The sequence below is a fragment of the Protopterus annectens genome, chromosome 3.part1, assembly GCF_019279795.1.
Source record: "Protopterus annectens isolate FY-2018-M chromosome 3.part1, PAN1.0, whole genome shotgun sequence".
NCBI classification, from domain to species: Eukaryota; Metazoa; Chordata; order Ceratodontiformes; family Protopteridae; genus Protopterus; species Protopterus annectens.
In genome coordinates, this window is record NC_056732.1 from 1,495,199,166 (window position 1) to 1,495,215,834 (window position 16,669).

The window sequence follows — 16,669 nt, forward strand, 5'->3', positions numbered from 1 at the left end:
TGTAGATGTGTGCATGGAAATATCTGGAAATGCTTGTGTGTGTGAGTGTGTGGACTTGTGTGTGTATGTGTGTTTGTATGTGTGTATATGGATATCAGAATGTGTATGTATGCATTTGTGTGTGAGTGAGTGTAGAGGTGCCTTTGCTAAGAAAATGGATGGGTAGCTAGGAACAACACTACCACAGTCATGTCTGACAGCTCTAGTATGCAATTCAGAGACATGTGAATGAGCCAAAAATGTGGTCTTTCTCATTGTGGCAATACCTGTCTCTGAACTGCATTTTTTCACCATTGTACTGACCACCACACATTGAGCAATCATCATGAGCGGTGAGCATTTTTCTGAATTTTAGGATAGGGTTTTATTCACACTATGTAGTGGTTGTAGAACTTTGTTGTTTATGTAAGCACAATTACAGTCTGTTATTAAAGCCATTAATAAAGCAATAAGACTGAATATAAATATATTTTAAATAGAATAAATAGAACTTAAATATAATATAAAAGAAGACAGCTTGTTATTGTAGTAGTGAGACTTGCTGTTATAGGAGATGACACTTTGTGTGTTTTTTAACCTTAGAATAGGGGCAGAGTAATAATGATCTTGTATGCATGAAAGGTTTAATATACTGAGAGCACTAGAACATTTTAATAAATTTATTAACATAGCGACTGTGAAGTTAATACAACAATATACTGAAGTAGGTGTTTGCTGCACTGAAAATTCTTGGGGTCCTTAAATGGGATCTGCGTTGACCTGCATGCTTCCTGAATATAAACTTACCTGGCCTACTCCTAAAAGCATTCTGTATTATTGGTCATCATTTACTCCTTAAGCAGTATGTTATGAAGAACATGCTGAGGAGGGACAAAATTGCAAAAAACAAAAGCTAACCACATGGGCAGTAAAGGTCCAGTTTAACAAAACAGAATCCAGTCAAAGCAAATAAAAATGCGTATACCAAGGACCACACAAAGCTGAATAAAACTCATTTAATAGAAGGTAAGTGCTTTCATGATCAGTATCAAGCACTTCATCAGACAAAGAACACAGCAAAATACAGACAATATATAGCATAGTCAATAAATCAGTTAATGAAACAATTTACATTCTTTCAATAAAGGTTTTAAAGACACACAGCCATTCAGACCTGGAGGTCTGTGTGCCTGCAAAACAGTGGTCCATCTTGTCTCTGCCTTTTCTATCCTATTACATATATCTCCCCCCTCTATTATTATTAAAAATACATTGTAACACTAAAAAACTAAAAGAATGACCATTAAAATCAGAAACATGTCTAAACAAAGCACTGATAGCATCTTTATTCCTAATATAACCAACATGCTCCAGTAAACGTTCCCTCAGTGACCTACAGGTCTTGCCTACATAAAAACAGCAGCATTGGTTACAAACAGCAAGATATACAGGATATCTGGTAGAACAATCAGCATGAAACCTAGGGTTAAAGATGAAACCAGTAGACGGATGGACAAAAGTTCTGGACCTAGAAATATAGGGACATGCTGTACATCCTCGACAAGCATAAGTTCTCTTTCTTTCAGAGGTCTGCATAGATCTCTTACTATTGTCATAGCATAGTTGTCTCTTAAGAGACAAACTATTCTTAAAACAGAACTTAGGTGCATGCCCTACAATTTCATAAACCTTATCATCAGATGTAAGGACTGGCCAATTTTTACGTATAACATCACATATCTTACCAATATCACTAGTAAAGGTTAGGACAGGTCTAACATATGTATCATGTGCTACTTTCTTCTTAGAACGTAAATTAAATGAGTTCCTGGAAAAAAATATGGTCTAGCAGGTTTCTTCCTAGCTTCTCCTATCATTTTATCAACTGGATTCAAGTCACATTTACAATAACTTCTATTAAACAACTCATCCTTCAAAGTGTCAAACGCTTGATGAAAACGATCCTCAGTTGTATTAAGCCTAGACACCCTATAGGTCTGGCTGATAGCAAAATTCCTGAATACATATCCATGGTGTGGTGCATGCTTGTGCGATGCAGAAGTGTATTTCTTCTGCATGACTTCCTAAACGTGAACATCTAGAAAATCAATAGTTTCCATATCTACATGCTTAGTAAATCTAAGATAGTTAGTGGTCTTCTCAAGATACTTAATAAACAGATCTAATTCAGAAAATGAGCCACCCCACAACAGAAAGATATCATCCACAAATATTCTAAAAAATTTTAAATGTTGTGAAAAAGGATGTTGACCAAGAACAAATTCATCCTCCCAGTTAGCCATCACAAGGTTGGCGTAGCTATTGGCACAAGAAGTGCCCATAGCCATGGCAACCTTCTGTAAATAAATGTGATCCTTGAAAATACAAGCATTATTCTCAAGAACAAGATCTGAAAGTGCACATATCAAAAATATCATATCATTTGAGTAGCTACTATGCTTATGCAAAAATAGTCTAATAGCTTCCACCCCTTGCAAATTAGGAATCACAGTGAACAGTGCATTGACATCAAGGGTTACGCGAGCATAACTAGATACATCACACTTAGAGTTAAAATCATACAAACTCCCAAGAAAGTGCTGGGTCCCTCTTAAAATGGAGGGAGCAGCATCTACTACCACTCTAAGTTTACGTTCAACAAAAATGGACAGGGGTTCTGTTAGCCAACCATTACCAGAAACAATTGGCCAAAGAGGTGGGTCCAAGGCATCTTTATGCACCTTTGGTAAACCACGAATCAAAGGCAACAAGGGATGTTCAGCAATAAAATATTCATATGACTCTAAATCAATGAGTCTATTCATCAAAAGAGCATATAATTCATCCTTAACACGTTGAGCCAATTTTTGCACTGATGTAGGATATGTTTTCAAATAAACATCATCATCATCAGATGACATGTTTGACATCTTTTCATCATACTTTAATTTATCAAAAACAATCCCCCCCCCCCTTATCAACAGGGTGAACCTGTAAATTTATATTGTTTTTAAGGCTGCCCAAGGCATCCATTTCTTTTTGGGTTATGTATACAAAAAATTAGGCTTATTACGAGTCCGCAGTTGAAATAAATCACATTCACACTGATTCAAAAATATTTAACTGAGGCTGTCAGTGGCGGTCAAAAAGTACTAGGTTTTTTATATTTAGCAGAGGGAACAGTATTGCTAGAGAATATTGTCCAAAGCATAATATTCCTTGCAAAAAGTCTCAGCTGCAACACAACATCTGTCACATGCGCTCTACAACCAGGAATGAACAAAAGGCTATGATTAAGAACACTAACCTGTGCTTCAGTAAGTTGGCAAGATGAAAGATTAAAATTTAGTGTACCTTTAGTTGTTTCCATGCTGGCTTCTTCATTATCTCCATTTCCAACTATGGTTTCCTCTTTTTCCTGTTGCCCCGTATCTCTGTAACTTTTATAGGAGCTGGAAGGGTTGGAAAAGGGTTCCCTGATGTTAGACGAGCCACCATAGCTTTCTGTCTCACTCCTACCTGTTCATTTCCATCACACATACAAGCATGGTCAGTACTAGAGGATGTAAAGGCTCCAGTGTCATCAGGCAACAAAGAGGCATGTCTGTCCTCTGCTTTCTGCTGAATATTCACGACAGGATCCACATTCTGGCTGTTACCATTACTAGAATCAAGATTACATTCATATGCATTATCAGAAACAGATTCCCCAGTTGTACTGCGTGGTCATACAAAAATATGACCCATGCTGAAATCAGTGAAATCACAATTAAGCTTCTTACTTTTTTGCAGTTTCAACTTGTTCTCATAAATGGCAGCATTAGTGAAAATCTCATCAAGACGTACCAAATGGCCATCCGCACTAGTCTTAGAGTAGATGTCCTTAAGGAATTATCAACATCACTATAAAGTTCATCCTCTAGTGGTTTAAATGAATCTATAAGTAAGCACATGTAATTAAAACAGTTCCAAATTAAGCTCTTGCCACTTACGTAGAAGTTCAGGAAAGGTAGCACAATGGGTCTGCATCTTCAAAATACAAAGCCCTATGGGAACCATCTTAAAATGCAGACAGGCTTCTAAATGAAGTTGTTGCCATTAATAACACTTCAGATTATATAACTTGTTCTCAATGTCCTTAAGTTTAGAGTTAAAAACTCAACATCAGCTACAGTCACATCATTTTGAACACAGTTATACCTTGTTTCAAAGAAAACAAAGGGTTCTCCTTGACATGAATCAAGCGATGCAATCTACCCACCATTCATACTATAGCTAACAGGGTGTATAATCAAGCTTTAGATCCAGTCCTTCAGCCATGCCTGCCCTGATTCAGCCAACAAAACAAATTCCAAAAACAAACGCTAACCACACGGGCAGTAACGGTCCGGTATAACAAAACAGAATCCAGTCAAAGCAAATAAAAATGTGCATACCAAGGACCACACACAGCTGACTAAAACTTGTTTAATAGAAGGTAAGCACTTTCGTGCTTAGTATCAAGCACTTCATCAGACAAAGAACATAGCAAAATACAGACAAAATATAGCATAGTCAATAAATCAATTAATTAAACAATTTAAAGGTTTTAAAGGCACACAGCCATTTAAACCTGGAGGTCCGTGTGTTTGCAAAACAGTGATCCATCTTGTCTCTGCCTTTTCATAGGTTCATAGGTTGGTACTAGGCTATCGACCCTAGGACCTATACAAGCCTAGCCAAAACAATTACCTGGCTATTTATTCCCACACTATTTACTTCCCTGGACCCCTTTCTAGCAGGATGACTGACGTGATCCCCGGGGTGAATTTCCTTTCTCCCATCCAATCATCAAGGTTCCTTTTGAAGAAGGCCAAAGAGGCACTCTGCTTGACATATATGGGCAGTCTATTCCAGAGTCTGGGGAATCTCTGGGTCAGGAACCTATCCCTCCAGCATGTTTTGTTTATTGTGATGACAAGGTTTAGATCCCTGGAGCGTGTGGCTCTGAGGGATTGGGATTTCTTTAAGTGTAGCATGTCCAACAGCTCTGGGTTTGACATGGCCTTGTATGTTAAGCAAATATCGCCTCGGAGTAGATGATATGTGACAGAGTATAGCTGGAGTTTATTAAGGCGGTCAGCATAGGGCATCTGCTTTAGGCCTGTGATTCTTTTAGTGAGGTATTTCTGCAGACTTTCCAGTTGTTGCAGATGTCTTGAGAGGTACATACCAAATGGGGCATTGTATTCTATAATGGGTCTAATGAGGAATGAGTACAATGGGACAATGACCTCCTTTTTTCTGGATGAAAAGCCCTTAGTGATGAGGTGTGCCACTTAGAAGGATTTCCTGACTGTTGTGGAAATGTGGTTATTGAAGTTGAGACCACTGTCCACTTGTGTTCCTAAGTCTCTTATCACACTTTCAGTGTTTAGTGTACTGCCACCTATGTGGTAATTCACGGGTACATGTTTTTTCCCAAAGGGGATAACTATACATTTCATGGCATTGAGCTTGAGCCCATGGCTCTGGCACCAAGCATCTGTTTCTGTAAGGCCCTTTTGTAGAGTATCCACATTATTTGGGGATTCAGTAATGGCTCCCAGTTTGCAGTCATCTGTGAACTTTGTTAGCCAGAGTCCTTTAGTGTTGGCCTGTAATTCAGAGAAGTAGATGCCAAACAAGAGAGGTCCCAGGAGTGAACACTGAGGTACTCCACTTGTCACTTTTCTGGAGCTGGATTTGGAGTCAGCTACTTTTACAGTGTGGGTTCTGTCAGTAAGCCAGTTGGCAACCCATCGAGTGATGTAGGGATTAATGCCCAGCTTAGTAAGTTTATCTATGATTCCAGAGTGGGGGATGGTGTCAAAGGTCTTGGCGAGGTCCAGATAGGCTGTCTGGACTGCCTTACCCTCGTCCACGGCTCTGGAGACTGATTTGAAGAAGTCAATCAGGTTCAGGAGACAAGATCGGCCCTTCACGAACCCAAACTGGGTGGGGTCCAGTGTTTTAAGGTTGCCAATGTCTTTGTTTATAAGTTCCATGATAATACGTTCCATGGCCTTGCAGATCAGGCTTGTCAGACTGATGGGGCGGTAGTTCCCGGGATCCAAGGTGGATCCCCCCTTGTGGAGTGGGTAACTGTAGCTGTGTGCCACTCAGTGGGCACAAAGCCTGAGGTGAGGGTATGATTAAACATGACACTTAGGTGAGGTGCCAGTTCATTTTGTAGTTCATGTAGTACACAGCCCGGGATGTCATCTGGTCCCATGGATGCTGTATTCTTAGCTTTGGAGAGTGCATTTTTTACCTGTGTGGCCATTATTACCAGAATTTGGCAATCTTCCAGTATTGAGATGGGCCATTTAAGAGGTGAGAGGGGGGTGAAGTTGGCACTGAATCGACCTGCCAGGATATTGGCAATATCCTTGGAATCAGTATATTTAATGCCATTCTGTTGTAGCTCAGAGCAGATCTGAGCATTGCCATTTAGATTCATGACATAGTTATAGAATGCCTTGTGGTTGTCTTTGGAATCTTTGGCAATTTTATTTTTGTAACTAGATTTGGAGGATTTTATGAGGGATCTCAGCTTCTTACTGAGGCTGGTAAGGGAGTTTTTTGCATCCTGGGATTTTCCTCTTTTCTGCAACAGTTTCTTCCTTTTGTTGTAAAGTTTGTTTATGGCAGGGGACCAGCAGATTGGCTTCCTTTTTTTGGAAGAAAGCATCTTGGTTCTATTTGGGATGGCACGATTCATGCATGATGTGGATGTGCTCATACAGTGCCTTAGTGTAGGACTCAGCAGTTGAACTTTCAGTTCTCGTCTGCATGGGTGTCATGAAGTTTGTCACTTCTGACTTGAGTAGCATGAAGTTGGCTTTGGAGAAGTTTTTTATGGAGGTTTCCTTACTTTTCTATCCTATTACATATATCTCCCCCTCTATTATTATTAAAAATACATTGTAACACCAAAAAATTAAAAGAATGACCATTAAAATCAGAAGCATGTCTAAACAAAGCACTGATAGCATCTTTATTCCTAATATAACCAACATGCTCCAGTAAATGTTCCCTCAATGACCTACAGGTCTTGCCTTGTTTTTTGGTGTAATAAATGGAATAATTTCAAAAGGTTTCGTAAATCAAAATGCACACATTCTTTTATTAAAATGGAACATTCCAAGAAACGGGTTGATCAATTAGAAAACTGTGACCCTATTTTTTATGGTGTGTCAGTACTTAGTGAAACTGTCAATGCAGTAGATTTATGGGCCAAGAATGAAGTATTTTGTACTGTTTGGATAAATGGCAACCCTGTAGAGCTCAAAGTGGACACAGGCTCAAAGTGCAATGTTATGTCAGCATAAACATTTGCTAGAGTATGTGATGGTGAAAGTCTTGATTTGGCAAAGTGTACAAAGTTTGTTGGTTATTGTGGTGAAGAGGTTCAGACTGAAGGCTCAGTAATGCTTTCACGTTACTCTGCTGGAAGAAGCTACAATGTGTTATTTTTTGTGGTTAAGAGGCATGTTCAGTCATTATTAGGGCTCATTTAACAAGGAAGCCCACCATGTTAACTTAAAAGACCACTATTATAATTTTGACCAGTCTATTTTTTTCTGCCTATGCTGATCTTTTTTTTCGAAGACAAACTAGGCAAGATTTCAGTTGTGTACTCCATAAAGTTAGACTCAGATGTCAGTCCTGTTATCGGGCCAGCCCAAAACGTTCCAGTAGCTATGCGGAACAGAGTCAAAGCTGAGCTAGACAAAATTGCGCAATAAGGTGTGATTTGTCCAGTAGATGAACCAACTGAATGGGTATCTTCCATGATGGTAGCTCATAAGAAAAGCTCAGATGACATCAGAATATGTATTGATCCATGAGATTTGAACAAGGTACTGAAAAGACCTCATCATCCAATGTGTACAGTCAAAGAAGTCACTGCTCTTATGTCAAATGCCACTGTTTTTTCTGTCCTAGATGCAAAGAGTTCATTTTGGCAAATTTTGCTTGACAAGAAATCCTCATTGCTAACCACTTTCAGTACTCCATTTGGAAAGTACCAATTTCTGAGAATGCCATTTGGGATAAATTCTGCAAGTGAAGTCTTTCAGTGTGCAATGGAGCAAATTTTTTCTGGGTATCCTTGTCCTATTATAATAAACGACTTACTAGTAGGATGTAATGGTAAAGCTGAGCATAACAGAAGCCTCAGAAAAGTTCTGGAAAAAGCACATCAAGTGAATCTTATGCTGAATCCTCAGAAATGCAAATTCAGGCTCTGAGAAGTCACTCATGTTCGCCATTTATTTACCAGTTCAGGCTTGCGACCAGACCCTTCTAAGCAAACAGCCATTCTCGAGATGCCAGCTCCAAGCAATGTTCAAACTGCAAAATTTTCTGGGCATGGTTAACTACCTAGGCAAGTTTATTCCAGACTTGAGTCAAATATTTGCACCACTCAGAGAGCTAACACTTAAAGCTGTATCCTGGTCTTGATTAGAACAACACCAGAGAGCATTTGATGTCCTGAAACAGACAATTGCCAGCCCGATGACTCTCAGATACTATGATGTCCATAAGCCTGTTACTCTTTCATGTGATGCTTCGAAATTTGGTCTAGGTGCAGTCATTTCACAAGACGGTTAACCTGTTGCCTGTGTGTCCAGAACCCTTACCTAAACTGAAATGCAGTATGCTCAGATAGAGAAAGAGCTCTTGGCAATTGTATTTGCTTTCTTAAAGTTCCATGACTATGTTTATGGTAGACCTATCCAGATTGAAAAAGACCACCAACCTCTAGTCACTATTTTGAGAAAGCCAATGCATACAGCTCCAGCCAGATTGCAACGCATGATGTTGAGATTGCAAAAGTATCATTTCAATCTTGTCTACAAGAAAGGCAAACTTCTTTATCTTGCTGATATGTTATCCAGATCGCCCAGGAATAGCAGTGAACAGCATGGGAATGAGAAACTTGATTACGAAGTCGTGGAAGTGAAAAATTTTTCTTCCACACGTCTTGATAAGCTTAGAGATCACGCAGTCACATATCCAGTTTTACAGAAGCTCAACCACTTTATCGAACAAGGATGGCTGTCAAAGCAATCTAGTTTATCAGAAGATGTGCAACCTTATTTTCCATACAGAGATGAAATTTTGTCTGACAATGGTATTGTCATGAAAGTTCCTAAAGTTATTGTTCCAAAGTCTTTGCAACAAGACTACATTACTGCCTTGCATCATGGTCACTCAGGAGCAGATTCTGCCAAAAGAAAGGTGAGAAGACTAGTATTTTGGCCTTCTATGTCACAAAATATTGACAAAGTACTATCATCTTTTTCTATGTGTGATAGCACTAAGTCACATCAATGGAAAGAACTACTTCAGCTAAACGAGATTCCTGAACTACCTTGGTTGACAGTAGCCACCAACATTTTTGAGTGGAATGGTGAACATTACTTGGGGTTAGTAGATTCTTATTTGAATTAGTTTGAGGTTGACCTACTACCTAATCTAGCATCCAATACTGTCATTACTAAGCTTAAGTGTCATTTTGCAGTCCATGGTAGTCTGCACAAAGTTTTTTCTGACAATGGCACACAGTTAACAAGCCAGCAGTTCAAATGATTTGCCAAAGAGTGGAGCTTTACTCATGTCACAGGTAGCCCCGAGTATCCGCAGTCAAATGGTTTGGCAGAACATGCAGTTCAAAGTACAAAACAGTTACTGGAGAAGTCAAAATGAGACAATAGTGATATTTTCCTGAAGCTCTTAAATCTCAGAAATATTCCTTGTGATAAACATCTTGGTTCACATGCCCAGAGACATCTGTTGAGACAAATCAAAAGCACATTACAAATCAGTAGTAAATTTTTCCAAGTATTAAAAAACAACAGATCAGTGAAAGCCAATCTGTTGAAGAAGCGTTTAGCCCAGAAGTCCTGTTATGATAAAACCAGCAAACTGCTCAATCCATTATGAGATGGAGAAGTAGTAAGGATGCAGATGTCCAAAGCTTATGATCAGATTGGAGTCGTGAACAATATTTGCTCAGAGCTGAGGTCGTACATTGTGGAATCACAAGGAGTAGACTTTAGGTCTAATTGGAAACATTTGATACATGTGTTCGAACCTATACCACAGCACATAGCCTGTGAGAAAGACCATTATCTCAGAGTGAGTTGACCAGTTGACCAGTGTTCTAGTTCCAGAAGAAGTTCCAGAGAGTATCCCCATTCCTGTGATGAATCCCAAAGTTCCTGATACGAGTTATTCACTGAAGACTGTCCCTGTTGCTAAACCCAATCCTGATTGTTATATTACTAGATCCAGTTGCATCTCCAGACCATGTTATAGATACACGGCAACTTGGACATGAACATTGTGTTTGTGTCTAATGTCTGTATTAATGCATGTCTAACTGCAATGTCGTTTTCATTTAAGGGCAATTTTTTTAAGAGGGAGGATGTAGATCAATGTGTGTGTGTATATCTTTAAAAAGCTATCTAGTGGCTTGCACAACTGTATAAATACTGAGCATGTGAGAGCCTGACTGCCATTTTGTAATAAGCTGTTGAGATGTAAACATGTATGTCTGTAACGTCTGTTTGTTAATCAGCTCATTTATATTTTATGATGCTGCTATCCATCCTGATGGGTTTTCATGTAATAAAGTATATAAATGAACTACCCCACCTGTTCATCATCTATACTTAGAAAGACAAGCGACAAATACTATACCAGTTTATATAAAGAGGTAGTAGAAAGAGTTGGGATAGAAGATGAGAAAAAATAGTTTCTGGATGAAGTGCTCCTAAAATGTATAATGGAGGAGGCAAGTAGGGAATTTATGAATGAGCTACAAACGAAAAAAAAAATAAAAGAGACATACAACAGAAATTGGAAGGAAAAAGCATTGGAGATGGGATACCTGTGAAAATATTGAAGGTGGGAGAGGATGAGGTGATTGAGATATGGTACTCCCTATTTAATCGCATGTTGGGGGTGTATATTCATAACACTCAGGGAAAATAAAGCACTCAAGTTAGTAATATCCAAGGAGAGTGGAGACTTAGCAGAACTGGGATTGTGTAGCCTAATCAGTATTTTAAACCATGATTATAAGATTTTTATGACAATGTTGGCAAAAAGACTGGCACCTAAACTGGACAGGTTAATTAACAGAAACCAATACAGCTTTATAGAGGGGAAGGCAAGCATCTGATAATACTAATAAGATAGTTATGATGCTGTAACATGCAATGTGTTTTACGGATAAACTTGCTCTAGTGGAGCTTGATGCGGAGAAGACATTAAATTGGGTCAAGGATAGCTTTATGAAGCTAGTGATGGAGGACTTGACAAGAGAAATGTGAGAAGAAACAAAAAAAGATAACTATGTTAATAAGACAATGGGAAATGATGAGTATGCACAAGGACAGTTAAGTACAGACTCTTAAGATTTTTTGGTACCATTGATTTTGTATGTGGAGCAGGCATATTTTGAGGCACCAGATGAAAAATCTGATCTCCCAAAGAGGGTACAGTTGGCATATACTGACTTAATAAGGGAAGTGAATTGCACACAAGATAGAGAACAGCAAGGGGTTCAGCAACATGGAGTAGTGAGGATTTATTTGAGGCTAGTGAGGGAACTGCATCCAACAGTAGATTTTTGTCTAGAGCATACAGGGTGATATTTGATAATTACAGACATCAAGGAAATAATCAAACCAAATAAATGAAATCCAAACGAAATAAGTCACCGCTCAGCTGAATAAGATGCAAAGATTTATTGTAAAGCAACACACTTCTGCTTTTCGTCCTGCTCCAATCGCAAAACTTCCTCAGACAAGTTAATCACAAACTGCAATGCCCTTAAATATTTGCTAAACATGCAATCAAATCTGTTAATTGAAAAAAAAACTACAAGGTAATGTATCCAAGAACAATTTGTCACTTTTATAAAGTTGTGTAAAAACTTGTATATACAAACATGTAGATAAAAGCATGTATATAGGAACTTCAGCATATAAAAACATGTAATCTATGTGCACTTCTTCTACTGAACTACTACTTTAAAATGTGTAAATACTTTATTTCTAAGTAAAAGTTAAAAATAAGAATAGTATTAAAATTAAAATTATTTTACAACTAAAATTCTCTACCACGTTTTGATTTAATCAGTAGAAAATAGGAATTATACTACAGACCGTAATACAAACTATCTAATGAGGCTCTTGAGCCTCAAAATACATTTAATCGATAAATAGTCATTAAGACCAGGAAAGTTACTTGCATCTGAATGTAATTGCTAAACTAGTTCTAATTTTTCTAGTAATAATGAAGATGGACCTCCCCTTACATTAACCGGCACCATGTCTATCCTTTTAAAACTGAACTCATGTTCAGGGTAGTTGTCTATTTGTTTGGCCAAGGCATTTTCACATTTATTTTTGTGGATGCAATACTGATGCTCATATACACGTTCCCTCAGCTTCCTGTCGGTTTTCCCGATGTAGAAAGCTGGACAATGGTTGCACTTGGCTAAATAAACTACCCCTTTGGTTTGACAATCAGTTTTGTGGTTAATGTTAAATTTAGTGTTCTCCACAACAAAAGAAGACCCTGTGGTCATAAATTTATAAAATCTACACATATTGCATTTAAAAATGCCTTTTCTAATCTTAAAAGGGTTATTATCTCCTTCTAAAATGCCCTTTAGATTCATGCCCCTTCTAAACACAATTCTTGGTTGGTCTGTAAGACTTCCTCTTATTGGGTTCTTATTAATAAGGAAACACCAGTTTTTTAGTATTATAGATCTGATGCTGCCAGCATCGACACTAAAAGTAGAAATAAAATTGTCTTCAACTGGTGAATTTTCCAAGGTAGATACCGAAGGTGGATGAGTCTGCTCTTGACTCAAAATTGGTACATACCAGCCAGTATCTCTCTTGGATTTGACTTCAAGTAACAACCCAGGGGGATACCCCCTTTTGATAAACATATCTTTTAATAAGTCACATTCCAACAAGAAGTCATCTTTTTTAGAGACCATTTGTGTGGCTCTAACAATTTGCCCTTTCACGACTGATTTCTTCTGTGACAAGGAATGACAACTTGAGTAGTGGAAAAAGGCATTAGAGTATGTCTCCTTCCTGAAAATTCTGGAGATATAACAGGCTTTGTTATGATCTTTTGAAAGTTCCACATCAAGGTATGCTATCTTCTCAGTGCAAAAAGAAAATGTAAACTGTAGGAATGTAGTGGTGGAATTTAAATATGACAACAAATCTGTTGCCTTGGTTTTAACAGAATTAATTCTTATATCAATGGCATGTTCATCGAAGCCCGGATTGATGTCCACATGTTTAACTACCTCAAGATGCCAGCCCCAAGGATACCTATATTTTTTGGTATCCCTAAAATTCACAAGAACTTACAAGACCCCCCAATGTGTCCCTTAGTGGATGCAAGAAATAGCATAACATATGCTTGTGCAAAGGTTGCAGATTTTTACATGAAGAAATATCTTTTACTGGAAGACCAAATTTGTAAGGATTCTTGGTCTTTCCTTGGCAAGATTAACAATTTAACTTTTCATGTTGAAAGAAATTTCCTAACAGTCGATGTTAAAGAACTCTACTCTTCCATGCCTCATGGTGAAGGTATGGAATGGGCCTTGGCAACTATGCAGAAAAATGGAGCCACACGGGAGGAATTGGATCTGGTGGGTGAACTGCTCGATATTGTTTTATCTTGGAACTTTGTGACTTTTGACAACAGATTCTATCTCCAAAAGATTAGCGTAGTGATGGGATCTCCTTGCAGGGCCAGCTTCACCAACCTAGTAATGGCATACTGGGAGAACCATTTCCTATTGAATGACAGTATTGGCGCGTCCGAAAGCATTCACTTTTACACACGCTTTTTGAATGACATATTCATCTTATTTGAAGGAGACTCTACCAAGGCAACAGATTTGTTGTCTCATTTAAATTCCACCACTACATTCCTACAGTTTACATTTTTCTTTTTACACTGAGAAGATAGCAGACCTTGATGTGGAACTTTCAAAAGATCATAAAGCCTGTTATATCTCCAGAATTTTCAGGAAGGAGACTTACTCTAATGCCTTTCTCCACTACTCAAATTGTCATCCCTTGTCACAGAAGAAATCAGTCGTGAAAGTGCAACTTATTAGAGCCGTACGAATGGTCTCTAAAAAAGATGACTTCTTATTGGAATGTGACTTATTAAAAGATATGTTTATCAAAAGGGGGTATCCCCCTGGGTTGGTACTTGAAGTGACATACAAAGTCAAATCCAAGAGCGATACTGGCTGGTATGTACCAATTTTGAGTCAAGAGCAGACCCTTCCACCTTCAGTATCTACCTTGGAAAATTCACTAGTTGAACACAATTTTATTTGTACTTTTAGTGTCGATGCTGGCAGCATCAGATCTATAATACTAAAAAACTGGTGTTTCCTTATTAATGAGAACCCAATAACAGGAAGTATTACAGACCAACCAAGAATTGTGTTTAGAAGGGGCACGAATCTAAAGGGCATTTTAGAAGGAGATAATAACCCTTTTAAGATTAGAAAAGGCATGTTTAAATGCAATATGTGTAGATTTTGTACATTTATGACTACAGGGTCTTCTTTTATTGTGGGGAACACTAAATTTAACATTAACCACAAAATTGATTGTCAAACCAAAGGGGTAGTCTATTTAGCCAAGTGCAACCATTGTCCAGCTTTCTACGTCGGGAAAACTGACAGGAAGCTGAGGGAACATGTATATGAGCATCAGTATTGCATCAACAATAATAAATGTGGAAATGCCTTGGCCAAACACATAGACACCTACCCTGAACATGAGTTCAGTTTTAAAGGGATAGACATGGTGCTGGTTAATGTAAGGGGAGGTCCATCTTCATTATTACTAGAAAAATTAGAATTAGTTTGGCAATTACATTTAGATGCAAGTAACTTTCCTGGTCTTAATGACTATTTACCGATGAAATGTATTTTGTGGCTCAAGAGCCTCATTAGATAGTTTGTATTACGGTCTGTAGTATAATTCCTATTTTCTACTGGTTAAATCAAAATGTGGTAGAGAATTTTAGTTGTAAAATACTTTTAATTTTAATGCTACTCTTATTTTTAACTTTTACTTAGAAATAAAATATTTACACATTTTAAAGTAGTAGTTCAGTAGAAGAAGTGCAAATAGATTACAGTTTTTTATATGCTGGAGTTCCTATATACATGCGTTTATCTACATGTTTGTATATACACGTTTTTACACAACTTTATAGAAGTGACAAATTGTTCTTGGATACATTGCCTTGTAGCTTTTTTCAATTAACAGATTTGATTGCTTGTTTAGCAAGTATTTAAGAGCATTGCAGTTTGTGATTAACTTGTCTGAGGAAGTTTTGCAATTGGAGCAGGATGAAAAGCAGAAGTGTGTTGCTTTACAATAAATCTTTGCATCTTATTTGGCTGAGCGGTGACTTATTTAGTTTGGATTTCATTTATTTGGTTTGAGTGTACTTGAAGTTTTGCTTTTTGCAACATCAAGGAAATAATATTAGGAAGGGCTAGAGTGGAGGATTAGCCAGGCAATTTTCAAATGAACAATGAGCTGAAATTTGCATAGGACCAAAACAAACAACTAGTGCTAGAAAATGTTGAATGTTTGCATGGAAGTGCCTACACAAATATTTTTATATGCCACATAGATTATAAAAGATGCAGCCACAAGTAAGAGGGGAGTGTTGGAAATGCATGAGAGGACAGATGGGAACTTGGGAACATAATATGTAATGCTCTGGATGAGGCAGCAAGGGCAGTCAATACTGGCATCTCAATTCACAACTGGCTGCACCTGACAGACTTTGTCAAACATGTAAAGGTGCCATTCTTCAAAGGCCCCTTTAATGGCACTAACTTCTTTTGTCCGATTGTAAGAGAGAAACTTCAGGAAAAGGGTAAGCATGGTAAGACTCTCACAGCCATAGACATCTGTGTTTAGATCTTACAATGCACTTTTGGCAAGAAGCAGAAGAGTCCTTGGCAATTGCAGTTTAAGTGACTGAGCAGCAGCAATCTTGCAAGAACCATAACGGTTGCAGATCTTTCCAAAACTTGTACCCACTCAGAGGTAAAAATGATTGACAAAATTAGAGCTAATATAGCTTCTTATCTCTGGGAGGGTCACAGCAGCAGCAAAATCCCTCAAGGCTTGCCTGAATATCCTGCTTTAGAGGCAGTCTGGGATTCCATATCCCTGAATCTATTTGCATCAATAGCCATTGTAATGGACAGATGAATTTGTACCATTATACTCAGAAGCTACAAAATTCCTTTCCATACCCCTTCCCAGCCCATTGCCTCCCTCCCTCCCTTCTGTAATGAGATGTTTCATTGAATCAGGGGAGTGTGGTAAGAAAACAAGTCCAGAACTTCATTCAAAAGGGGGCTATCAAATAATTTCTCATACAGAGAGGGTCTTTATGCTATTCAGGATTTTTTTGGTGCCAAAAAAGACAAGGGACCTTAGAACAGTGCTAGACCTCAACAGCCTCACTGAGTTTGTACCCAAAGAAGAATTCTGGATGATCTTGGTTTAAGTAATTCCTTGCTTGTCAAGAGGATGCTGTATGTGTTCTTAGTACTTTCAAGATA

The 16,669-nt window shown here is 38.1% G+C and overlaps 1 protein-coding gene across 1 annotated transcript in view; it reads left to right on the plus strand.

Moving 5' to 3' along the window:
- DLEC1 (DLEC1 cilia and flagella associated protein) overlaps nucleotides 1–16,669 on the plus strand; it is a 2,498,134-nt gene that overhangs the window by 1,275,098 nt on the left and 1,206,367 nt on the right. The window lies entirely within an intron of this gene.